This window comes from Cupressus sempervirens, chromosome 10, assembly GCF_028749045.1.
Source record: "Cupressus sempervirens isolate cs-2001-9-10 chromosome 10, ASM2874904v1, whole genome shotgun sequence".
In the NCBI taxonomy this organism is placed as follows: domain Eukaryota; kingdom Viridiplantae; phylum Streptophyta; class Pinopsida; order Cupressales; family Cupressaceae; genus Cupressus; species Cupressus sempervirens.
The window spans coordinates 283,477,937-283,502,794 of record NC_143127.1 but is presented as its reverse complement, the minus strand read 5'-3'; the positions used below and the strand labels follow the sequence as shown (position 1 = coordinate 283,502,794).

The window sequence follows — 24,858 nt, the reverse complement described above, 5'->3', positions numbered from 1 at the left end:
CCTAAAGCATGGTATGAGAGGTTGCACAACTACCTTATACAGATTGGTTTTTAGAGAACTAATGATAACAATAGTTTGTACATCAAGGAAGGAATAGATAACAAGATTGTATTGGTAGAAATATTTGTGGATGATACTTTATTTATAAGGAATGATGATCTATGCAAATAATGTTTAGAGCAAATGAACAAAAAATTTGAAATGTCTATGTTGGTGAGATTAAGTTCTTTGTTGGATTTTAGATATAGTAGCATAAGAATGGTATCTACATCACTCAATCTAATTATATTAAGGAGATACTCAAGAAATTTGGTATGGAAGAGTCAAAACCAATTGGAACCCCTATGTGTACTATATTAAAGCTTACCAAAGATGATGACTCAAAAGAGGTAGATCAAACCTTGTATAGATCAATGATTGAAAAATTATAGTATGTAGTTCATACAAGACCTGATATTGCTCTTGTAGTTGGTATAGTGGCAAGATTCTTAGCTAAACCTAGAGAAAATCATATGATGGCAATCAAAAGAATCTTGAGATATTTGAAAGGCACTATAGACTATGGTTTATGCTATAAACTTGGAGGAAATTTGGACCTGAAAGTGTTTAATGATGTTGATTAGGCAGGAAATATTGATGACAGAAAAAGCACAAGCAATGGAGCATTCTTTCTTGGTAAAAGGTTGGCATCTTGGACAAGCAAGAAGCAAAACTACACATCCCAATCCACGATAGAAGCAGAATATGTTGCAGCAATAGTAAATTGTTCTAACATTATTTGGTTTAAAAAATTGTTGCAAGGTATGAAGGTTGAAATCAAGGAACCAGTTGTCATGTTTTGTGATAATACAAGCACAATTAACATATCAAAGAATCCAGTGATGCATTCCAAAAGAAAGCATATTGCTATAAAATATCATTTTGTTAGAGAACTGGTGCAAGAAAAAGAAATTAGATTGGAATATGTCCATACAAAAGAATAGATTGCAAACATATTTACCAAGCCATTACCTAAGGATGCATTCTTATATCTAAGAGGCAAGCTAGGGGTCATTCCCCTATCTAAAGCTCACTAAATAAAGTTTTAGTAATGCATCAATAGGAACCAAGTTGAAGATCAATTAGTTGATGCAACATAGTCATAAGGGAATATTGCATATGAATCAATACTCAAGGTACATTGATCCTCATTTGGTATCTATTTTCTTTGGCATGCATTGTCAAAGAGGGAGAATTTTACTATCATATCTTTTTGAATTTTTTTTTGAGAGGGAAGTATACTATCATAGAAGTTATGTAATTCCTTCTTAGAGGGAGATTACTACAAAAAAGAGAAGCTTTTGGTATAAAATATAAGAAGGAGAAACTTTCTATCAAAGAAACTCTTGTTCTCAAATTTCATTGTGCTATGACATGTTGTGTTGCCATCAATGCTAAAAAGGGAGATTGTTGGATATAATTGACTAATTATGTGTTGTTTTTGATGTTACACAAATGCCATATCAGTTGTTAGTCAGTGCTTACTGAGATCACTTGGTCAGCAAGATAGTTTTCCTTGTCTACCAAATATTCCTGAAGATTACTCTGCGAAGACATTGTCTACCAAGCTCACTTGGGCATTGAAGGAAATTATGGCAGAAAGCAGTGTTAACCGAGTTCTCATAGTTAATGAAGGAAGTTGGTTAGAGTCAGTATTAATCGAGTTCACTCAGTTGCCAAAGGATTTTTCAAGTTTGCAGTGTTAACCAAGCTTCTATTGGTTAACACAGGACATTATTTCAGGACCAGTATTTATCGAACTGGGTCGACTATTGAAGGATTTTGTTGATTTGGGATATGAAGTTTAATTATTTCAAGCATTGATTCTAGTTGACTATGGTGATGATTATTGGTCATTGTAATTTGTAATTGAGAAAACTTGACAATCTGAACGATATAAATATAAGGTCAAGTTGTGATTTTCAGTAGTATGCAAGTGTATTGATTGATTGAAGGAAAGTGTGTGAGTGAACTTGAAGGATGGTCATAAATCCTTGTGGAGCAACAAAGTAATATTTGATCAGGAAGGGTCAAGTTTTCTATGAAGCAAAACATAAATATGGATTTAGCAATTTAGTTGCATCTCAATTAGGTCATTTCATTGTTACTTTCTTACCATTGTAGCAGTGGTCCAAAATCTCTTAACAGAGTTAGTTTAACAACCAATTGTAAATCCTCTAACAAGGTGATAGTTTCATTGAATTGTTTTAAAGACCTCTTACAAGACCACTCCTAACAGAGTGATTAAATCTTCTAACAAGGTCACACCTGACAGTGTGTTTTGTAACCTTTAAATAGGTTGGCTCCTAACAAGGCTCACTTCAGAAGAGTGAAAAATAGTAACTAGCTACATTGGTGGTTTTTTCCATATTGGATTTCCACATTAAATTTGGTGTCTCTTGTGTTCATTTCTTTTCTCTCATATTTTCAAATTATTACTATTGATGTTAGATATACTAAAGTAAAACATACTCTACATTTACTGAGTTACAACATTTTCAGTATGTTTACCAAGTAACAATAGTAATTAGTTTAGTCAGGCATCTAAAGGATCTATGAAATATTTGGTGTAACTAATTCACCCCTCCTCCTTTTCAGTTACTCCATCTATATTTCCAATAGGATGAACCCATAAAGTTGTCAAAGAGAATCATACATAGGGTAATAGGGTACCCAACCCTAGAACGGCCAAAGATCCTGAAGAGTGATTTAAAAGAAACCATAGATAAGAACACTGGGGCTAAGTGGAACAAAAGGGGCATGAAAATTGATACAATTAGAGATCCACTTGTAGAATTTTTTGTTAAGGTTATATCCCATAAATTCTACTAGTCAAGCCAACTAAACACTGTACCATGCATTGTAGTTGATGTGGGATACAAACTTGTCAAGAAAGATCATACATATGATCTAGTAGAACTGCAACTGCAACAAATTATGGAGAATTTGGGAGCAATAAGGAGATCTAAGAGTGCTCAGTGTAAGTTTGGATCAATTTTGATATGCATATTTTTCTATGATCAGAATGAATTCCCCTCTTTTGGTAAAATAAGTTGAAAAAAAAATAGGTCTATAGCAGTACAAGTTAATGAGTACATAGAATAGATGGGAGCCAAATTTGAAACCTTAATAACAAGCTATTTTGAAGACTTTAAAAAGTCTATGAAACAAAAGCTCAGAATACCAGTTTCTCTAGTAGGTCAACACATCAATGACATTTGTTTCTTAGTTGACATTGATTATACATATATCCAAGCAGCAGTACTAAGGGTGATATGGCTAAGGCCACTTGGATACAAAATTAACATTGATGAGGCATCAACAACAATCATAGCATTGCTTGTACAAGAAATTGATAAAAGTGCAAAACCCTTTGGCACTTTTGATGTTGTAAAATCCAAGATAGAGATGAAGTTGAAGACTGCTTCAACCCTAAAGAAGAATGATAAACTAGTCAAAAAGCTAAAGGCCAAATTCGGTGAAGGGACAACAGAAACAAAAGAAGAAGAAGAAGATGATGATGATGACGATGATGAAGAAGAACAAGGCCACGAGCCACTTTCCTTGACACAAGGCATGGGTGAAGATGCTGAAGAGGAAGAAGGTGTTGAGGAGGAAGAGCAAGTTGAGGAAACACCTATAAGCCAAAGCCAAAGAAAAGAAAAGCTCAAAAACAGCTTGCAGCTTAGCCCAAAGGCAAAAAGATAGCCAAGCCAAGTCCAACTAAGCATACTACAAGGGAAAGTACAATAGCTACAACAAAGGAGGCTAAGGAGCAAGAGAAGAAGAAGGCTACTGAATAGGAAGGTCTAGCAAAGAAGAAGTTGAGAAGAAAATATGTTGGACCTCTTGAATCAAAAGAGGAAAGGACTAAATCTGAAGACACTAGCCAATTTAGAGTGGTAAGTCACACCACGAAATTTGATTTAAAAAATATATGTGATAATATTAGAGATAATATAGACTTATCTAGCTTGAAAAGCATTGATTTTAATAAGTTGAGTAGAGAAGAACAAAACATAGTTGAAGAATTAGTCTACACTATGATGGAAAAGTTCAAGAACATTCCACTTGAACTTGACAATTCTATGCCCAAAGAGTTGTATTTTATTGTTGAAAATAAATGGCATTATTGTCTTAACATGGAGAAAGAAATAAAAGAGTCAACATTGGCTCAAGTAATGCCTAAACTCACAAAAAGGGAAAATAAGCAAGGCAAATAAGAAGCATGGGAGAAAATTTGCACCCAAATATAGAGCATTTAGTATTCTTCAAAATAAGATTGAGGATGTTGTGAAAAAGTCAACTCAAATGTGGAAATTAATCTATGGTCTCACAACTGTTAAATAAGGAGAAGAAGATACCTTTGAGGAGAGAAACAATAGAGAAGAGAATGAAAATGAAAAGGAAGGTGAAGGAGAAAAGAAAAGATAGATGATATGGAGGAGAAGGAAACACAAAAGGATGATATGGAAACAACTGAAGAGCAGCAAATAGAACAGAGTGTGCAAGACACACAATTGCCACCTCCAAGTCCTCCACATGACACTTCTACACCTGCAGAAATAATAAAAGTAAAGGATGTTCCTGACAATTCTAGTCAAAACATAAACCCATTGACTATAGAGGATCTCAAGAAAATCCTTGACCAAACAACTCTACAAGACCAATTATGTAGTAACCCAGTGTTGGTCAATGTAGATGAGTTGCAAAAAGTAGTAGCTGACTTGACTAGGGATAAGATGGCAACACAAGAAACATCTTCTGTCACCCCTACAGTTACAAGTGGACAACCTAAAGAGCAAGGTGGACAAGTTATATTAGCTAAGGTTGACTCCACAGTCAAAGTCACTACAACTATTGAGGATCCAACAAAGGACCAAATAGGATAGATGGATACTTCTATTCCTACTACACAAGTATAAGGTGCACCACCTATAATAACCCCAATAGGTTATAACTTCTTCAAACACCAAAAATATTTATACTTCAGTTGTTTGACATTTCGTCAAACACTTTGCAAGCAAGCTCTAATACCACTATAATAACCCCAATAGGTTATAACTCCTTCACACACCAAAATTCTTTATACTTTAGTTGTTTAACATTTCCTCAAACACTTTGCAAGAAAGCTCTGATACCACTGTAGTGACCCTCCTCAAATCTGATCTCAAAAAATGCTGATGAAAGCTCAAGGAATTTCATCAAACAATTCACATGCAAAGGATGTATGACTGATATAGTTTTTCAGCTGGCTTTAAATGACTCATTTTCAATTTGCATCAATGAGAATCTTGTGCTAGAAGACTCCAAATGGACTACACAATGGCCTAACATGAGTGTGCTACTAATTTTCACAATATTCAATGCATTTATATGATCTAAGCATAAGAAATGAACACCTACAGCCAACTGGCATTTTTACAAACAGTTAGTGTGCAAACTAACTAGCTGATAAATAATGATATTGAATTGATTAAATGACACCAGCAACTATTATCTTCTTAATTTTCAATGAAATTTCTAATACAATCCTCATGAAATGTGGCCAAGACTTTTGGCATTTATATGGATTACAAAATGATAATGCTGCTATAATGCACACTTACAGCTGAAACCTATAACACCCTAAAAACAATACTAATAAAGGAACCTGGTTGTAGATGGCTGTAATAATTTTCTTCAATGCTGCCCCTTCTGCTTTGCTTTTTCGATTTTCTTTTTTGAACTGCTTTTTTGGACTGCTTTTTTCAGTTTCGCTTTTTTTGAACTGCTTTTTCGGCTTGCTTTTTTTGGTTCCGCTTTTTTCGAACTGCTTTTTTGGCCTGCTTTTTCGATTCTGCTTTTTTCGGACTGCTTTTTCGGTTCCGCTTTTACGGACTGCTTTTTTGTATCTGCTTTTTTAGACTGCTACCTTGTTGAATCTCAAGACCATATCTTTCAATGGCGTCAAGATTTCCAGCTTGAAGGGATTTCGTCCTTCAAACTATTGAGACATAATCTCCAAAAAATTTCCCAATTTCTCTGATATTTCCAACCATGCCTAAAAGAAGCTCTTCCATTTTTTTTATAGTGTTCTCACAAGGGCTCCATCCTTCATTTTCTCAATGTGGGATAAAACATCACTCCCTTTTATGTAACTTATGTCTCCAATGTGTTATAAAATAAAGGGGACTCTTTTAATTTAAATATTTCCCACAAACTATAGTCTATGCATTAATAAAGTTAAATATTTAAATTTAACTTTATAAAATAACTTTATCAATGCATAACAAATCTTATCAATGATAAACAAGTCTTCTTGCCGATTTTAAACAATTACCACTAACATACCGCTACCACTGGATGTTCGACCATATCCAAGATGACTTACTATAAATAGTAAGTATGCCCAAAGTTGCTTCAAAACCCCTTAGAAAGACCTGCAACTGAAACTATCTAGGTCAAATGGCCTCTAAGTCCCTTTAATGTTCTGATTAGCCTATGGGACCATGGGGAAATAGGCTAACGACAACATCATGCTATGAATGCTAAAAAGGGGACATTACACCACCTCAAATAATACTTATTGATAAAGAAAGATCAAAGGAGGAGAAGGAGACCCCAAAGGGAAAGGAGCAAAAAGAAATTCAAACTTTGGTTAATTTTCCAACCTTTGGGACTCCAACAAGAATTCCACAAAAGCCAAGCACTAAAGTAGTGCCACTTCAAATTCTAGCACTAGGCTTAAGCTCTACAAAGGTTACAAGGGTACTTCACTATGGAGACCTTGCACTAGACGAAGAAATAGTCATTCCTAAGTATGACTATGAAACCATGAACATTGATCAGATCAATGAAGTGCAAGAGGCACTAGAGAGGAAGAAGAAGTAGGAGATACTTAGGAATGATTATAAATAGAGGCAAGCATTAATTGAAATAAAGGACATTTTTCTAGATGCATTTAGCTTGCAGACACCTGATGAAACAAAGCCCATTATGGAGCAACTTTCAAACATAGCGGACCAGGTGCAAAGTGAAGACCATGATACTAATGCAAAACTGATGGAATGGTCAGAAAAGAAGTTTCAAACAAAGGTGAATGAAAGAATATCTAGTGAGATAGCATTATCATAGGTAGAACTAGCCAAGAAAATTGAAAACAGTACTTGAGAATATCTTCTCATTGTACTCAAAATTGTGTGATCCTTCTATCTTCACTCAAGAAGCTAGCCAAAGAATCATGAGCTTGGAGAGGAACTTAAAGATACAAAGCATGCAACTACCCAATGATCCAGCTCAAATTGAGAAGCACTCTTATACAATGCTTCACACTCAAAAGGAACTAGCTATATTAATAGTAGAGGAGGCTAACATGAGAGCCAAGTTAGTACAAATACAAGCCTATCTAACCCCTCACATGGAAATTTTGCAAAAGGAACTAGCCTATGTAGAGAATGTGATAAAGAAAGATCCCAATCTTTCTACATTAGATGGCTTAGTTCACCTAGCAGCAAAGACAACCATTCAAAATAAATCCTTAGAAGTTGCAATACAAAATTGGGATGTTGCTCTGAGAATTGTAATAGAAGTGAACAAGAACTTCTTAGTAAAATATTTTGTTAGTGTCTAAGACCCTTTGACATAAGTTTCAAAAAGGGGGAGCAATTAAAGAAAAAGAAATAGCTAAAATAAAAGGAGAGCGTAATGGAGAAATTAAGGGGAGAAATTAAAGGCACATTAGGAGAAATTGTAAAACTAGAAGGACACTTAAACTACAAGGGAAACATGTGAAAGGGGGAGCTAAAATAAAAGGGGGAGTAATAAAATAAATAGAGAAGGAGAAAAACAAAGTAAAATAGGGCATAATAGAACACATCAGATAAAGAGTATCAGAATTGAAGACAAGGAGTATCAGTTGAGGCACATCAATCTATTCAGAGATATTTTGGTTACAAGGATATAGTACATCAACTCAGGGGGAGATACAAAATTTTGAGGTATATAGTCCTTCACAAAATTTTGAAAAATTTTGAAGTTTTGTATATATGCCGAACAAAATGTATATTATACTCGAGGAGATTAGTTTCATCATGTATAGTTAAGTGTTTTTGACACTCATGTCAAAGGGGGAGATTGTTGATCTCAGATTGGTTTTGACAATTGAGTGTCAACACACTTAAGAAATTTTCTAACTTGATGTCGAGTACAATATAGATGTTGAGTTACAATATGTGCCAACTTAGAAATTCAACAAGTGTCGAGTCATTTAGATCTCGAGAAAATAGACAGTACCGAGCAAGTTTCAAGTGCTGAGTGACTAATAGATGTCGAGAAAAGTTCAAGTTCGAGCAAGAGAAAATTTAGTATGTGTCGAGCATCAGTAATTAGTAAGTGTTGAGTAACACAGAATCAACATAAGAGTTTGTGCCTTCATAAACTAAGATGTAAACCATTTTTGAGCTCACATATAGATAAATTTGAAATGATTTAAAGATAAGATCGAATCTATTTGATTCCCTATGCAATCAACATGCAACCAATTAGAAAAATAGAAATATTTGAGCAGGAAAGATGGATGGATCTCAATCGTAGATTCATACCTAACCCTAGTTCACGAAATCCTTTTAAGGAGGTTGAATCCCCATAATTCAGTGTATGAGATAGAGTGTGCAAAAAGGATAATGCATTCAAGGAGATAAAGCTAGCGTAGTTTGAAGGAAGTGAAAGGGGTGAATTAATCAAGTTAAAGGTGATTTAGAAGAAGGATAGAACCACAGATCAATTAGAAGAAGAGAGTATCAGTACTACAAACAACTTCATACTAGATTTATGAGGATCAGATTGGATAGAACAAGGATCTAAAATCAGCAATAGAAAATTGCAAGTAATCAGGTCAAACATTCTAATATACTTTCTAACAATTGTATTAGTAGAATGAAATCATATGGAGATAGGTTGGTTTAATAGCCATTGTATAAAGCCTTTAACAGGGTGACATTCCAAGTGAATGTTTTGTAAATCCTTTAGTTAGGTACACTTCTGATAAAGTGTTAAAATCCTTTAATAGGGTAGGATCTAACAATCCTTGTAAGATTTTAACAAGGCAAGCCTTTCATAGGGCAAATCATGAGAATGGTCAAAAATATGTAACCTTAACAGGTGAACTTTATTGATGTAGTACTGAAGAGTTGTGGGTATCATCACCACCCTAGTTTTACCTTCTCATTGGAGGATTTCTGGGTAATCATATCTGGTGTCAAGTGTTTATGTGCATGCATTTACTTTACATGTTATTTTCATATGTTTATGCATGCAATGTTTTAAAGTTAAAAGTTTTATTGGTTTTGAGTTTAGTAATTTTGATTCACCACGCCACCCTCTCAGAAGTATATTTCCCACTTGTTAATTCCCAACAGGGACATTGTATAAGTAGATGGTGGGAAGTCTAAACTACTTTACCATTACAAAACCTAATATTTGTACTCCATTGGAACAAAATTTCAAGTTCTCTTGTGATAGAAACACTTAAGAAGTCAATGGGGCATTGTATAGGTAGATGGTGGGAAGTCTAAACTACTTTACCACTACAAGACCTAATATTTCATATTTTGTTAGTATACTTAGCCATTTCATAGCTAATCTCCTTGAGGTCCATTAGAATGCAGAAAAAAGAGTTCTAGGATACCTACAAGACACCATACCTTTTGGCATTGAATATACTAACCATTTGAATGTTGAGTTGACAAGTTATTCTAATTTTGATTGGGGAGGAGATCTAGAAAAACGTAAATCAACAACTAATTATGCATTCAACATGTAGGATTAGGTGTTATTTCTTGGAGTAGTAAGAAGCTACCAACTATTTCTCTATCATCTACTGAAGTTGAGTAAAAAGCATTCTATAGTACTACCTATGAAGCAATTTGGCTAAGGAGAATTCTTGAAGATATGAGACAAAAGAAAGAAGGGCCTATTTCAATCAAGTGTGACAATCAAAGAACACTCAAGCTTGCAAACAATCATATATTTTCATGTAAGATCAAAGCATATAGAAACTCAACATCATTTTGTAAGAGAGACAATTTAGTCTCAATAGATAGAGTTGAACTACAATAATATCCAATGATAATATAGTTGGTATTCACCAAGTCATTGGGAAAAATAAAGTTTGTAACATTTAGAGAGATGTTAGGGGTCAAACAAAGTCTAGTCACTCATTAAGGGGGAGTGTTAGAGTAATGAATAAATAGTGTTCCACATGTGTGGCAATTTAAGTTTTAGTTGTTGGCAACAAGAGTTTAGTTTGATTGTAGTAGTGTCCTAGAGTTCTAGTTAGAAAAAATGACTAAATGTAGATCTAGCTCTTAGATCTACTTAGTTGTCAAGAGTAGTCCACTTGTCCATTTTCATGTGTTTGTTATCAATCATAAAGTGGTTTGTTGTTAATCTATTTTCTAGTCATTTAAGAATGTTGGTGGGTCAATCTGTTGTATAAATAGGTTTCTATTGTTCAATGAAATTAAGCTACATGTTTCTTCTTTCTCTGTTTTCTTTTTGTATGTTTTCAGCTGTATAATTTCTCTATTTTAATATATAGTCCTGGAATTTATTAAGAGATATTGATGTAATACTATCATTATGGAGCTATGGTGGGTTTTTGCAGATAGGATATTTCCTTCATCAATCAATTTAAGCATCTAGGGTTTGGAGAGCCGACTCTACTAAATCTGGTAATTGCAAGTTTTTAATTATTTTAATGCTTTATACAACTCAGCACCGCTAAAATTAGAGAATTCACTAACATTGGATATAAAAATTTGTTGCAATTGCTCTCTAATCTCTAAGCTTTGTGGAATGAATGGATCACAAAGTTTATGCCATTGTAAGCGGATGATTTTCTTAGTGTGCCTATCATTAATGATGGATAAAATCTAGCACTACACATTTCACAATGAGCTACACTTTTCCATGGGATGATGTTTTGACCGAGGCAAATTATTGATTTCCTTCTTACATTTCTATGCTAGGTCTAGCAATGAGCTATTTTAATTTTCTAAAGGTTGTAATAAATTAATGTTATCTATAAAGAGGTTATGATCCTTCAACCCATTATTAATTTTTTGACCGTTCATAGCTATGTCTAGACTTTAAAAGATGTCAAGATGTCTAGTACATGTTGGGATTTTTTTAATATAGATAATAGGTTGAAATCTAGAATAATTATTATTATTTGTTGAAGTTAATTATTATTATGTGTTAGGTTTGAGTAGATTTGGACACAAGACCTCCCACACGAGAGGTTCACAAGTTACCATTGTATTGTAAACTTTTACCTCAATCCGAGTTCTTGTTACATCTGCACTTCACCATTTAAAATTATTATAAATTTATTCTGTCTCTCAAATTCGTTGACACATATTTCATGAGTAGTGATTCACATGAATCTATCTTTCATGAGAATAAATAGAACACTTAGCACTCATTGGATCTAGCTGATGCTCACAGAGGTGAAGCACCAAGGCTTCTTAGAAGATCACCCATCCTAGTATGAAGTTTCCTCCATGGTTAAACCCACTCTGCTTGCAACCCCATTTGCAAAACCTTTATCAAGTGTTATGCCTTATGAACCATTCATTAGAAAGTCCCTTAAGCTCACCAATTGATAAGTAGGAGATATTTTCCACAAGTCAAATTGTGATATTGCTATTGGGATTTAACTATGTAGTTTTTGAGTCAAACTCATTGACCCCATGTTTCATGAATAGTGATTCACATGAGTCCATCTCTTATGAGAATAAATAGAACACTTTGCTCTCATTGGATCTAGGTGATGTTCATAAAGGTGAAGCATTGGGACTTCCCAGGAGGTCACCTATCCAAGTACTACTTCAGCTTGAGCGCACTTAACTACAGAGTTTCCTCCATGGTTAATCTCACTCCACTTGCAACCCCATTTGAAAAACCTTTACTAAGTGTTGTGCCCTATGAACCATTCATTAGAAAGCCCCTTAAGTTCATCAATTGATAAGTAGGAGATATTTTCCATAGTAAGTCAAATTGTGATATTGCTATCATGATTTAACTATGTAGTTTTTGAGTCAATTCATTGACCCATGTTTCATGAGTACTGATTCACACAAATCTGTCTCTCATGAGAATAAATGGAACACTTAGCACTCATTGGATCTAGGTGCTCACAGAGGTGAAGGACCGAAACTTTCAGGAAGGTCACCCATCCCAATACTACCCCATATATTAATATATGCATAAAAGAGATAACAAACTTAGTAGTTGTAAGACATAATTTTGAGGATGTGACTTTGCACAATTCGGGCCAATTTTCTCTGCTTCAATTTCCTTTTCCCATGCATCCCAAACTTGGTTGCACTCAACATTCTTGTGGCTTAAGGCAAGCTTGAGATTTGCAAGGAGTTGGATTCAGTAAGGGCCGGTTTGGTCGCGGGTATAGGAATGGAGAATAGGCATGTAATATTGGGAATAGGAATGGCTATTCCAATAACATGTGTTTTTTGGAATGGGTATAAGCTCATTTTAGAGGCAAAATGAGAATACATATTCCTATTCCCTATTCCAAGTGATGAACCAAACAGAAAATAGAAACCGTATTCCAACTTTTCTATTCCTATTCCAGCAACCAAACGGACCCTAAAATCTTATGTATTGTTTCATGATTTATAATTTGGCCTAAGGTTGTGGAGAAAAATGGCCATATTTCAATAAAAATGTTTGCATCACTTGCTCAACTTATTTCTCATGATACTCAGAAATTGATTTTTTTAAAAAGTTGCTATGAACTCCGCCATGCTTTTCTAGTTTCACAGTATTACGGTCAATTATAGAAATGGTTATATGTATAGCTGAAATGCAATTCTCACATAGAAATGATGATTTTTTTTGAAAGTTCTGTGGGAGAGACCATTTAATAATTTCCTCGATGAAGAGGAGATATTGTTATTAACTTATTTTCTGTTAAAGAGCTCCTCTTCCTTTCCACAGCTATAAAAGCCGTAGAGATAATACTTGTCTTTTACAGATAATATTTGTCTCTGTAGTTATGACGCTTAAATTTTCCCCATATTAAATGTGGATTTGATTCGAACTTTTCTCATTTCAATAGTAAGAACAATTCAGACTAGGGGTGGTAGTTTGTTTGGCACAATTTGACACGCGATTTCTGATTGTATTTGTATATAAATGTAGCTCTTAGAGGATCAGTAACTCGCTATCTCGTTATTTTGTTTTTTAATAGATCAACCTCTAGCTATTTCTTTCAATTATTTATTTTTTAATATTTTGTGCCACCTACTCCATTTCCCCAAACAGGTGATGATATGAAGAAATCAATTGTTTGGTGGATTGGATCAAACATTTCAGAGGATCTGAAGCAGAATTTTGGGTAGTTTGTCCATGTCATGGTAGTTTGCAGATTTTTATCCTTTACTTAAGTCAGGGTTGCAGATAATAATATCCAGCATTGATAACAGCATCCTTAGCATGGAGGTTATTGTTGAGTTATTTGATTCAATCATGATATCTTATTCTTTTAGTTTGTTATGTTCATATATGGGTAGTCAAATATTATGGATCTAGCCAAAGTATTTACGAACAAACCAACCACTGAATATTCATATAACCATTTAATTATTCTTGCTTTACTATTACTGTCTATCAGCACTAGACCATTGTTTGTAATTTGAATAATAAATAATTCACAGGTTTCTTGCTTAAAGTCAGCAGTTTTCCACAATCTATACTGTTATATGCAGTTATTTCTGAAAATATTGTGTTCCCTTTTCCATCATCATGGAGTAAGGTATTACTATCCGATCATTCAATTTCTAGCATTTAAATGAAGAGGAGATAATCTTTTCCACCGTTACATTAGAATTGAAGCAAGATGGTATAATGTTTTTGTAAATAAGCTTACATTGCAATTACAAATTCCATAATACAATCTTTGATAATAGGCAATAGACAGGGACTCCAGCTACATTGCAGGTGCAAACTCGCTCTTTCCAAATTTATGCCCTAGAAAAATACATATCTTAACGAATCTCTTGTAATAGTATGCTTTATGACGGAAATAGTGATGGGATTGATGAAATCAGAGAACTAATGGAGATTACTGAACCTCAAGGCTCAATTTATTTTCCTTAACAGAAATGTATACAATATTTTAAAGTTGCAATAAACTCGTGGTCTTGCATTAGATCTCTCCATCCCAAAGCTCTTCAATGGTCTTGTAGGGGCTAGTTGTTGAGTTTACAAGCTCATCTCCCTTCTGATTCTTCCTCTGCTCAACCTTGCCCAGTTTCTCATGGTCTTCTGCAGTTAAACACCAGTCAAAAATCTGCATATTTTCTGTTATCCTCCCTTTATTAAAGCTCTTGGGGATCACACAAACTCCCTGCTCTATTCCCCACCTCAACATAACCTGCAAATAACACACAAAATAATATATTAACAATGCTATATTCTATATTCTGGATTCTGGTTTCTGCATTATGTTCGAAGTACTGAAGACTTTCTTCTCTGTTATTTCCTACCTACCTGCACTCTATTGAACAGAAAATCCGTATAAATTAATTTAATTAACAAAATTATTTGACCTTGAGCTTTTACGGATAATTAATAAACAATATTATTTTACATCCAAACCATAACAATAAACCATATGAAGTGAGAGATTCAAAAATCGAAGAAGATGTGAGAAGTATATACCTGTGCTATAGACTTTCCATGCTTTTGAGCGATTTCCTTAATCACAGGGTTTTCAATCACTATAGGTGATCCCCATGGAGAGTTTGGAGCTCCAAGGGGAGACCATGCACATACTTGAATGTTCTTCTTACTACAGTATTCTCTCAGCTTTTTCTGTTGCCACATTGGGTGCATCTCTACCTATCATGTATTCCACCAGTTTGATCAGTTATTCAACTTTTTAGTAAAAATCTAGATAACTAAACTTTGAGAAAAAACTCTACAGTATAACATTACCTGATTGACAGCCGGGGGGATTTTGGCATATTTCAGCAAATCTTCAATCTTTTTACAGGAGAAATTGCTCAAACCAATGGCTTTGGTGAGACCCAATTCATAGCATTTTTCCATGCCTTGCCATGTAGATTTGATATCCAGAGGCAAAAAGTCTTCCTCCCTTGGTGGAAGGGCATGTCCTTTCTTTAGCCTTACAGGCCAGTGTATCAGATACAAGTCTAAGTATTCCAGCTGCAAATTCCTGCAATTATGACATTTGTTATGTGTCTACTTGAAAAAATTGATTCTAGGATAAAACATAGATTGTTAAGAAGGTGTAGATTTATATACTCGAGACTTTTGGTGATAGCAGCAACAGGATCGTCATGTTGATCATCCCAAAGTTTAGTGGCGACAAACACTTCCTCCCTTTTGACAAGACCGCTTTGGAAAGCTTCTTTGAGACCTGCTCCTAAGGCACCTTCTGACCCATAAATGGCGGCTGTGTCAAAATGTCTGTATCCAACCTGTTTTCCAACCAATACATTTTTTATATGTTTTAGAATGCAATTAAACATGAAGGCAATTGCACAAATTCTATTTCATCGCACCTTTGGAAAAAAGTGTTCTTAGCGTGAGTTTTTCAATCAGGAAACATCATTAAAGAACGATTAAGCGGGTCAATAGCATTTTTATTTTTGGAAAAAAAAGTCAAGATAATTAGTATTATTTGTGCAATTTTGTTGATATCATTAAAATGTTTGTGCGTCAGTATTAAATCAGTTGTTTAAATCTTTTGATTATGAAAGTGAAATAAAGACATTGAACATTTTTGGTCCTCCTCTGTATAACAGATTTTACAGCATTTATCTTTATTATGTAGAAGACAGAACAGAAGCAATAAACACTCAAGTCAGATATAAAAAAATTCAAAAAACCATCAAAATCTGTAACACACAATGATTTGTTACTTTCCTATTCGTTCAAATTGATTGATAATCAGTATTAGAAAATAAATTAATTATCAACTGTACATAGTCGGCACAGGCACAGGTTCCTCACACCGACAAAAGGCCATCTAACATATTCTGCAGCGGCCACTCTAAACATCATATGCTGATGGAAAAATAAGTTAATTTTGACTATTTAACACTTTTAGACTAAGATTGAAACCTTAGTGTGTGATATTTAAGCCATCCAATCTGAAGCTATCTATATTATTCATATACTGTTCACATTTTTATTATGTTCATTATCTCATCTATCTGTTATAAATGTTGCAGCTAACTCTATGCTACAGTGAAAACAACCATTTAATATCTATTGCCTTATAAATTGAGTAAACTGGGCCTCTATGTAATAGAGCTCTGTTTTAAGTTTCTCCTCTGTACCAAAGTTTTCTAACTTGGTATCAAAACCTTACGAAATTTTTGTGCATCAGGCTCCAAATAGATTATCATCTGTGCCATAGTTTAGGAGCTGCCTACACTTCTAAGAATTGGATCTGTTGTGGGTAAATGATATAGGATGTGGGGTTTGGTAGATTCCATGATACTGCTGTAAAATGGATGCATTTTGCTGGCTCCCTATATCTACTCAGTTTTGTCTCTCTTTGTGCTGCCCCATTCTCTAATAAAGTGAATGTTTCTGACATTTCAGGACTGTTGCTTCAAGCTTTCTCCGTTGCTATTTGTAGTACAGTTAGGAAGTTGGCGCCTCCATCTTTTATAGGTAGAGGTATTGTATAGGCTGATAGATTTGGGATGTGCTTAACAATTTCTCGTGGATCTTTGTTTCTGGTTGTTGTGAGGTTTATTGATAGTTCAAGCTTTAGGTGTAACGATAATGGTGATTCAAACAAATGGTATTAGAACATTAAGTTACGGGTTCAAATCTTTTGAATCATACTGAGGGGGAATTGTTGGGAAGTTTGTGATTCCATCCCTTCTAAATAAAGGTACTGTTTAGCATAGACTGATGAATTTGTGATGTGGGCTTAACCACCTCTCGCTCAAGCAAACTTTTGGTATAACAATAACAGTGATTCCAACATGATTAATCAACCATTTTGACAATAACCGAAAAAAAGAAGTAAAAATTTATTCAATAACAAGAAAGTTACATAGAAGAAGAACAGTTTGTCGTACCGCTATCCACAAAATGATCTAACAAAGGAACTATATCGGAAGGCAATCAAGTAACCATTTTGACATTAAGGATGACAACATAATTCTGAAACTGGGTGAGGTAGATAACTGAATTGGGTCTCTCATCCTCAGTACCAAAGTTTTCAACTATTGGATCGCCTGATAATCAGTGTGGGATAAACAGATCCAAACTTAAAACAAACTATTGTTGAAAAAAAGGAATTGAATGAAGCAATTTTTAGATATAAGCTAACCTGAAGAGCCACAAGGACAGCTGCCTTGATCTCCTCATTCTGAACAGCAGGAGCAGCAGTGCCAAGCCCAAGTACAGGTATTTTGTTTCCTGTATTCAATTCTAAAACATGTCCCATTTTTTCTCCGGATTTACACACAGAAAAGAATCGATGTCTAACTTGACAATAAGTTTGTTTCTGTATTATGTTTTTCAGTAGCAATTTAATACCACCACAGTTTGGCATTTTGTAGTGATATCGTTGAGCAATTCAAGGGGAAATGCTACACGACAGTTTATCTCTTCAACTACGCCGGCGTTGAATTGAAATTTACACCTTCTAGATACTTTGAAAGGATCGATTCGCCCATGTGCAAAGAAGAAAAGCATTCAATTAAAAATACTATTCAAACGTCAGAATAGATACTATATAAGGATAAAGTAAATTACCGACTTGACAATATCCGCTGTTCAATTATAAAATAACAGTCCGAATTCAGTTCCTGATAAGATGCGACATGCCAATGTAAGCGGTGAGGGAAACGAATTTTGGGCGGAGTTGTTGTGGGGTTAGTCCAAAAGGTTTACTTTTCATAGATATTTTATTATTATAATAATAACAAGGGCTGTGTCTCTCTGGTTCTTGGTTTGATAATGAAATAGTAAGTCATTGATTTGAAGTTGTTCGTTTTAGTTTAATGCATGCTTCTTGATTTAATATATTTACAATCTAATTTAATATATTTATACTATAAAATAAAATAAATTAATTATTATAATTAGTTGTATGATTGAACCATTTAAGTATATATTTTATTATTATAAAATTTAAATTAGATTAATTATATAAAGAGAGACGTGACTATAAAATCTAGGCTAGTTTTTTTTTACCTATCTCATTTTTTAAAAATCTCAACTTATATTACATATTATCATTTTTATTACTTGAATTAGTCAATCGCTTGACAACAAGTACAAACCTAAACTATTTTTCTCACTTTGTTTATTTCATTCAAAATCAAAAATATTTTATTTTAATTTAGATTTATATTTGAGTTGTTAAATTGATAAATTATAAAGTGCAACAATTAATTTTAAAACTACATCCTATTAGGTGCATGTTTGATAGATGCTACTTAAAAAATGTTTTATATGATTTCAAGGTATTTGATTATGTGTTCATTACAAGGGAAATTCAAGAATGACCTATGTACTCTAAGCAAATAACCATCCTTTGATATATTTGAAAATATTTAATTTCCATGTTAATTACTTATTTTATTTAAAAAATGCATTCATCTAGTACATTACACATAACTTACTCTATTAGGAGAATATATATTAAGAGTACTGTATTAAGTCAATAAGTGTAACACTCCGCCAAGGGATCCAAAATAATTAACCTAAATTTTTACTAAATTTGCCAAACATTTTTTTTAAAAAAAAACAAGAAAGATAATCATACACATCAAACACATACTAGTAGCAGAAGCAATAACATACAATCAACTATAAACATACATAACAGGTTACATTCCTTAAGGATCCCAAGACGTTGAGTCACATTTAATCTAATTAATACTAAGTCTAACAACAACCACATCCACATGAAAGAATAGTTAAAGGTCCAAAGTCCATAATATACATTTGTTTTGAATGCCTCTTGGCAATTAAATTTGGAATGCTCAATCATCCGCTGTACATGCCACAGGGTATGAAAGGCTTAAAAGAATATACATGTGTGAAAATAAAGTACATCATCCTATTCTAATCCATGATGCAAGTGCAACAAAGTAAATGAAACCATATTCCATACATGATACATCCATCGTCATAAAAGATAACCATAAATCATAACACATAATTATCTAAATGCACGGTTCCTCCCAACCGTAAATAGCATCATTAGACCATCTTGAACCCTAGCCATCCCTCCGTGCATAACATTCCAAATCACCGAAGAGATCATCGGTATTAACAGAGTAGGAATGTCACTCCTAAAACATACTTCATCATATGTAGAAAGAAATATAATATGCAATTAAAAACATAAGATAAGTAAATAACAACATCTAGCATATGCTAATCATCAATATAAGGATACATGTCCACCATCATAATCTAGGAACAGAATGAAGATAGATGCCAACAAGGAATACATCAGCCACGGTGTCTACGGTCGGATCTCAAATGGTAAGAGTGAAAAATCACTACCACCCGACCGTGTGGAACTTAAATCGCCCACTCCCACCGTGCTAAGGAGATAGTCTTAAATCTCAAACAGGATATCAAATCACATAACACAAGTACTCTCTAAGTTTAGGAATCCTAAAAGTATACTAACTCAAAAGTTCCAACATAAAAGTCGACATCTAGACCCAGAGGCACACAAGACACGTAGGAAACCTACTATGTAAGCGGGAAAGTGTCATCGCACAAATCATGCTAGAGTTACCCTGGTAGTCTCTCAATAGACCCCGACCCCCTAGTGATCCCTATGCGGCCACTAGTATCCTCTCATACTGACGAGGCATACTACGGAATGCAAGGTCGCAACCAAGCATTCTCTCTACTCCCATCCTAGTCTGTACTAGCACTCAAGGCATGGGCAAGAACATACAATTATCTTATTAGGTTCATTTTAATCTCCATTTAGTGTAAATCTTTTCACTTATTAAATAACTTACAATGAGTTACCCTGGCAACGACTTAGGGCCTCGGCCCCCATTGCAAGTCACTTCCCGACACTACAAGTAGATAACCTACCCTAGGCTCATGAAATCACAAATCACAAAATCACCTCAATCCTATACAAGTGACTGTAAAGCATCATAAAGATAGTCAAGATAATCACATTAGTTCTCCACAAGCAACTGAAAAGCATCAAAGATAAATCACAATATCCAATAGTTCTCAACGAGCAACCAAAAAGTATCTCAAAGTAATACTGATCAAAGATCCCAAAATGGTTGAGTCAAAACATGTCACAACATGACATCATCAAGAATAAATCAACACTTCAGTCCCATCAAGGCAACTAGAAAGTAATCCAAGTATAACTAATCGATGACTCAAAAATGGTTAAGTCAAGTGTCTCATACACATAAATCTCAGCTTCACACAAGAAGACTGGAAAGCAATAACAATCAGTAAATACAAACATCTCATAGAGCATGCCATCACATTACCATGGTTGGGTTTTAAAAGAATCAAGACCAAATAACATCAACATGCCATCACATTTGCATGACTCCCAAGCCTCTAGTAGACATCCTAATTGGTCAACACTCTAGGACCACCCAAACCCCAAACATGGATAACATAAAGAACAAGATACAAACACATATTTTAGTTTCGTTTCGCAATCACATGGTTAAGCCAAATATTAGGTTTTAGTTTTCGTTTTCGGGTATATTTCAAATGTAAAAGATCCTTTATTAAAACTACATGTCAACCCGTTTATCCCCATGATTAAAACATAATATTCTAAGAATAACTGAGGCATACATATTTACTTATTAAATCATTAAACTAATCTTTATTGACACTTAATAAAATCATTCACCTTATTTTGCTAAGATCAATGTTACTAATTGAATAACTCTTCCTTAATATTAATTCAACTTCTCCAAACATAACCAAAGGATCATTATTCTTTTAAATTATAAAGAAGCCAGTTATCAATCTTCGAATAAGAAGATTATAACTTTACTAAAAATCAACAAAATTAACTAGTCTTAAAACTTACTTTAAACGCCATGCTTTATTAATTAATCTTAATTAAATCATTAAATTAATTAACAATGTACATAGGTACACAATCCATGACTCTTTATCATTCTAATGGTACTTAATTAAAACTCAATTAAATTTTACTAAATTTTAAGTCTCTTAATTTTAATCATTATAATAATTAAATCATCACTAACAACCATTAAAATATCTAAGGTCATTATTCAATTCATCAGAGTAAGACTTATCAACTTCGATGTAAGTACTTCACAACTTCGTTAAAAGAATCGGTATTAGCATATCAATTAAAACTCTATTACATAACTTAATTATTAATTAAATTTAATTAACTCTAATTAATTAATTAAATTAATGATTACATATACATATCAACAACCCAATAAATATCAGTTGATTAATAACTAACAATAATTTTGTAAGTTAAAAGTCAACTATAATCCAATTTTCTAATATTAATAGTTCAATAATGACTTTTTAATATTTAATAACAAGTTATATTGGAAATCTTATTAATAAATCTATAATGACCACATTCATCATTCTTTTCAATGAATACTAATATTTTCTTAACAAATCCGTATTATCGATAATCATTTCAATTAAGACTCTATCGCATAACTTAATTATTAATATCATAACTATATTAACAACTCAATGAATATCAATTGATTAATAATTTTCGTAAATTAAAAATCAACTATACTCCAAATCCATTAATATTTAAATTAATAATTTAATAATAACTTGTTAATAATAATAACAAGTTATATTAAAAATCTTATTAATAAATCAACTATACCAGATTCATCATTATATATATAGACTACTAATATCTCTCTTTTCAATTTAATAATAATTAACAAATTATTGTAAAATTATTAATTTATATTTAACAATGTTAATACATTAATTTAATATATTTAACAATATATTTATATTGACATCGATTAATACTAATCCTCACTTAACAACATTAATATGTATATTACCAAGTATATTAATAAATTAAATCTTATATAACTTAATTTCTAAACATAAACAAACTTCATAAAATTTGAATGCATTAAAATCGAATTACAAATATTTGGGAGAGGCATTTAGTTTTAAGTGATTTTAAAATCGCTGCATGGCAATTACAAAGGCTGTGTGGCCCTACCCTCTGACGCAGGGCCTGCAACGATAGTCGTAGTACCTGCATCATCAGGTACAAGCGACCGTCGATGGGTGGGAAAAGGTGGGGATGGGGTGGGGTAAACCCCCCCCCCCCCCCTCCCAAACATGTATATATATTTTTAAAATAATAAACTCCATCGCAGGTAAGGTACCTGCAAATTAATGTCTCTGCTTTTGCATGAGACCGTGGGGGTACGGGTCCGTCCCTCCCCAAACTAATAATATATATATTTTTTAAAAAATATATATATATATATATATACATATATATATACATATATGTATATATATATATGTATATATATATATACATATATACATATATATATACATGTATATATATATATATGTATATATATATATACATATATGTATATATATATGTATATATATATATACATATATACATATATGTATATATATATATATATATACATATATATATATACATACATACATATATATATACATACATATATATATACATAGATATATATATATATATATACATATATATATATATATATATGTATGTATATATATGTATGTATATATATATGTATGTATGTATATATATATATGTATATATATATATATATATATATATATATATATATATATATATATATGTACATATATATATATATATATGTATATATATATATATATGTATGTATGTATATATAGATATATATACATATTTTTTAATGCATATAAATAGATTTCAATATAATTTACCAAACATTAAACCTTTTCGAATTATATATATATGTATATATATATATATATATAATTTTATTTTTATTTTATTTTAATATCATTTGTTCACATAATTCTAATAGAGAGATTACAACCTTCTATTCAAATTTTAACTTAGAATCTTTATTTTAAATTTCATTCCATTTCCAAATTCGACCCTTGCCAAACTAAATTCTCAATTTTATTGGATCTCGAACACAAACCCGAGTTAAAGCTAATTCAAACATCAATGGAATGGAAGTTTTCTAATCCGGGTTTCCTTGGTTACTTCGCACAAAGATAGACTCAACATGCAAATCTAAATTAGACATTTATCACAAGAATTATCCAAGCAATCATCTAACAAACACGATGAAGAGAGCGAGAGAGAGAGAGAGAGAGAGAGAGAGAGAGAGAGAGAGAGAGAGCATAATAGAGTATGAAAAATAATCATGAGTGCCTCCCTGGATACTAATGCTAATTCGCTATGCCTCAAAAAATCAAAAAGAAGCTCCTCCTCTTAAAACCTTCTTCTTTTTGCAAATTCCTTCCTTCTCCATCATTCACGATTCCTCCAAGAACCAAACCTCCAAGTGACTAGAAGTGCTTGTAGAAGCATATGAGGGTGTCCATACACACTAGGAGAGCCTCTATATAAAGGTCTCTAAGATGCATCTAGAATGTGTCTAGAAGGAACTAGGAGATAAGCATGACAACTAAGCACATAACTTCCACGACAAGAAGATGAACATGATGAGGTGTCTAGAATGTTGTAGACACCATGTGCTCAAATAATGTGCTAACTCCTAAGTCGAGACAACACGTGCATAATTAGAGTGCAAACTCCTATGTTGTCTACATGACAACTCCCGACAGTTTGCATACTCCTATGTGAATAAATATTAAAATAATGCACCTTATTTTTAATAATTACTTTACTCTTTTTAATTTAATTTATTAATTCTAAATGTCATGCACTTATCATGTGGTCGTGAAATTTTAACAAATTAATTTCTTTTCCATTTTTAAATTTATTTTCGAAACTTAATTAATAAAATATATAATAATATTATTTAGCATTTATTTAAAAATGAACTCTAAATATATTATTATTAAATTAAATAAATATTATCACATTCCAACTTTAAAATTATAACTTTTATTTTCAAATTTAATTATTTTATTTTATTTAATTAATTTTCCAATTAATTAAATAAAATAAATACTAAAATATCATATTAATTTTCTATTAAATTAAATCATTAATTAAATCTTTTAATTAGACTTAATTAATAGAAAATACACCAAGAACTCATAAAGTAAAATACAAAAACCCATCAAAGCAGAACACATACAAAATCAAACTAAGGGGTTAATATCACGAATTGCATCATCCGATGTATTTTGAGGGTACTCGACTTAGATACTTGTCCTAATTTTCAATTAGGACAAATGGCTAAAGGGTTGGGATTTGGACTTGAGAATTTTATCTCCCCTCTCTTACCATTGAGATAATGTGATAGGGTATGCTCATCCTGGCAATTCAGAGAAGTCGATACTCGGTACCTGCAACCTGCATAAAACCCATGCATGTACAAGCACAATATATATACTAAGCTAAAAAAGCAATGGAAAGAAGTGGTGCATCGTGTAGATCTCAACTAGCAGGTGACTACGACTCCCTTAACCACATCAGAAATGCCATACAGAAAGAAAACAAACACGCACACCATACACATGCAAGTATGGGGTAAATATCCATAAGAAAACACACACAGAATAAACCATCTATCTAAT

General features: G+C 32.8%; 1 pseudogene across 1 annotated transcript in view; it reads right to left on the bottom strand.

The window, feature by feature from the left end:
* The window catches only part of LOC149533758 (deoxymugineic acid synthase 1-like), a 203,204-nt pseudogene extending 185,586 nt beyond the window's left edge, over nucleotides 1-17,618 (bottom strand). The window contains exons 1-4 of the transcript XR_016358045.1: nucleotides 17,420-17,618; nucleotides 15,370-15,545; nucleotides 15,040-15,280; nucleotides 14,764-14,943 (exon numbers count right to left, since the gene is read on the bottom strand). The product of XR_016358045.1 is annotated as a deoxymugineic acid synthase 1-like (transcript). The remainder of the gene's footprint in view (nucleotides 1-14,763; nucleotides 14,944-15,039; nucleotides 15,281-15,369; nucleotides 15,546-17,419) is intronic.
* Between the last annotated feature and the right edge of the window lie 7,240 nt (nucleotides 17,619-24,858).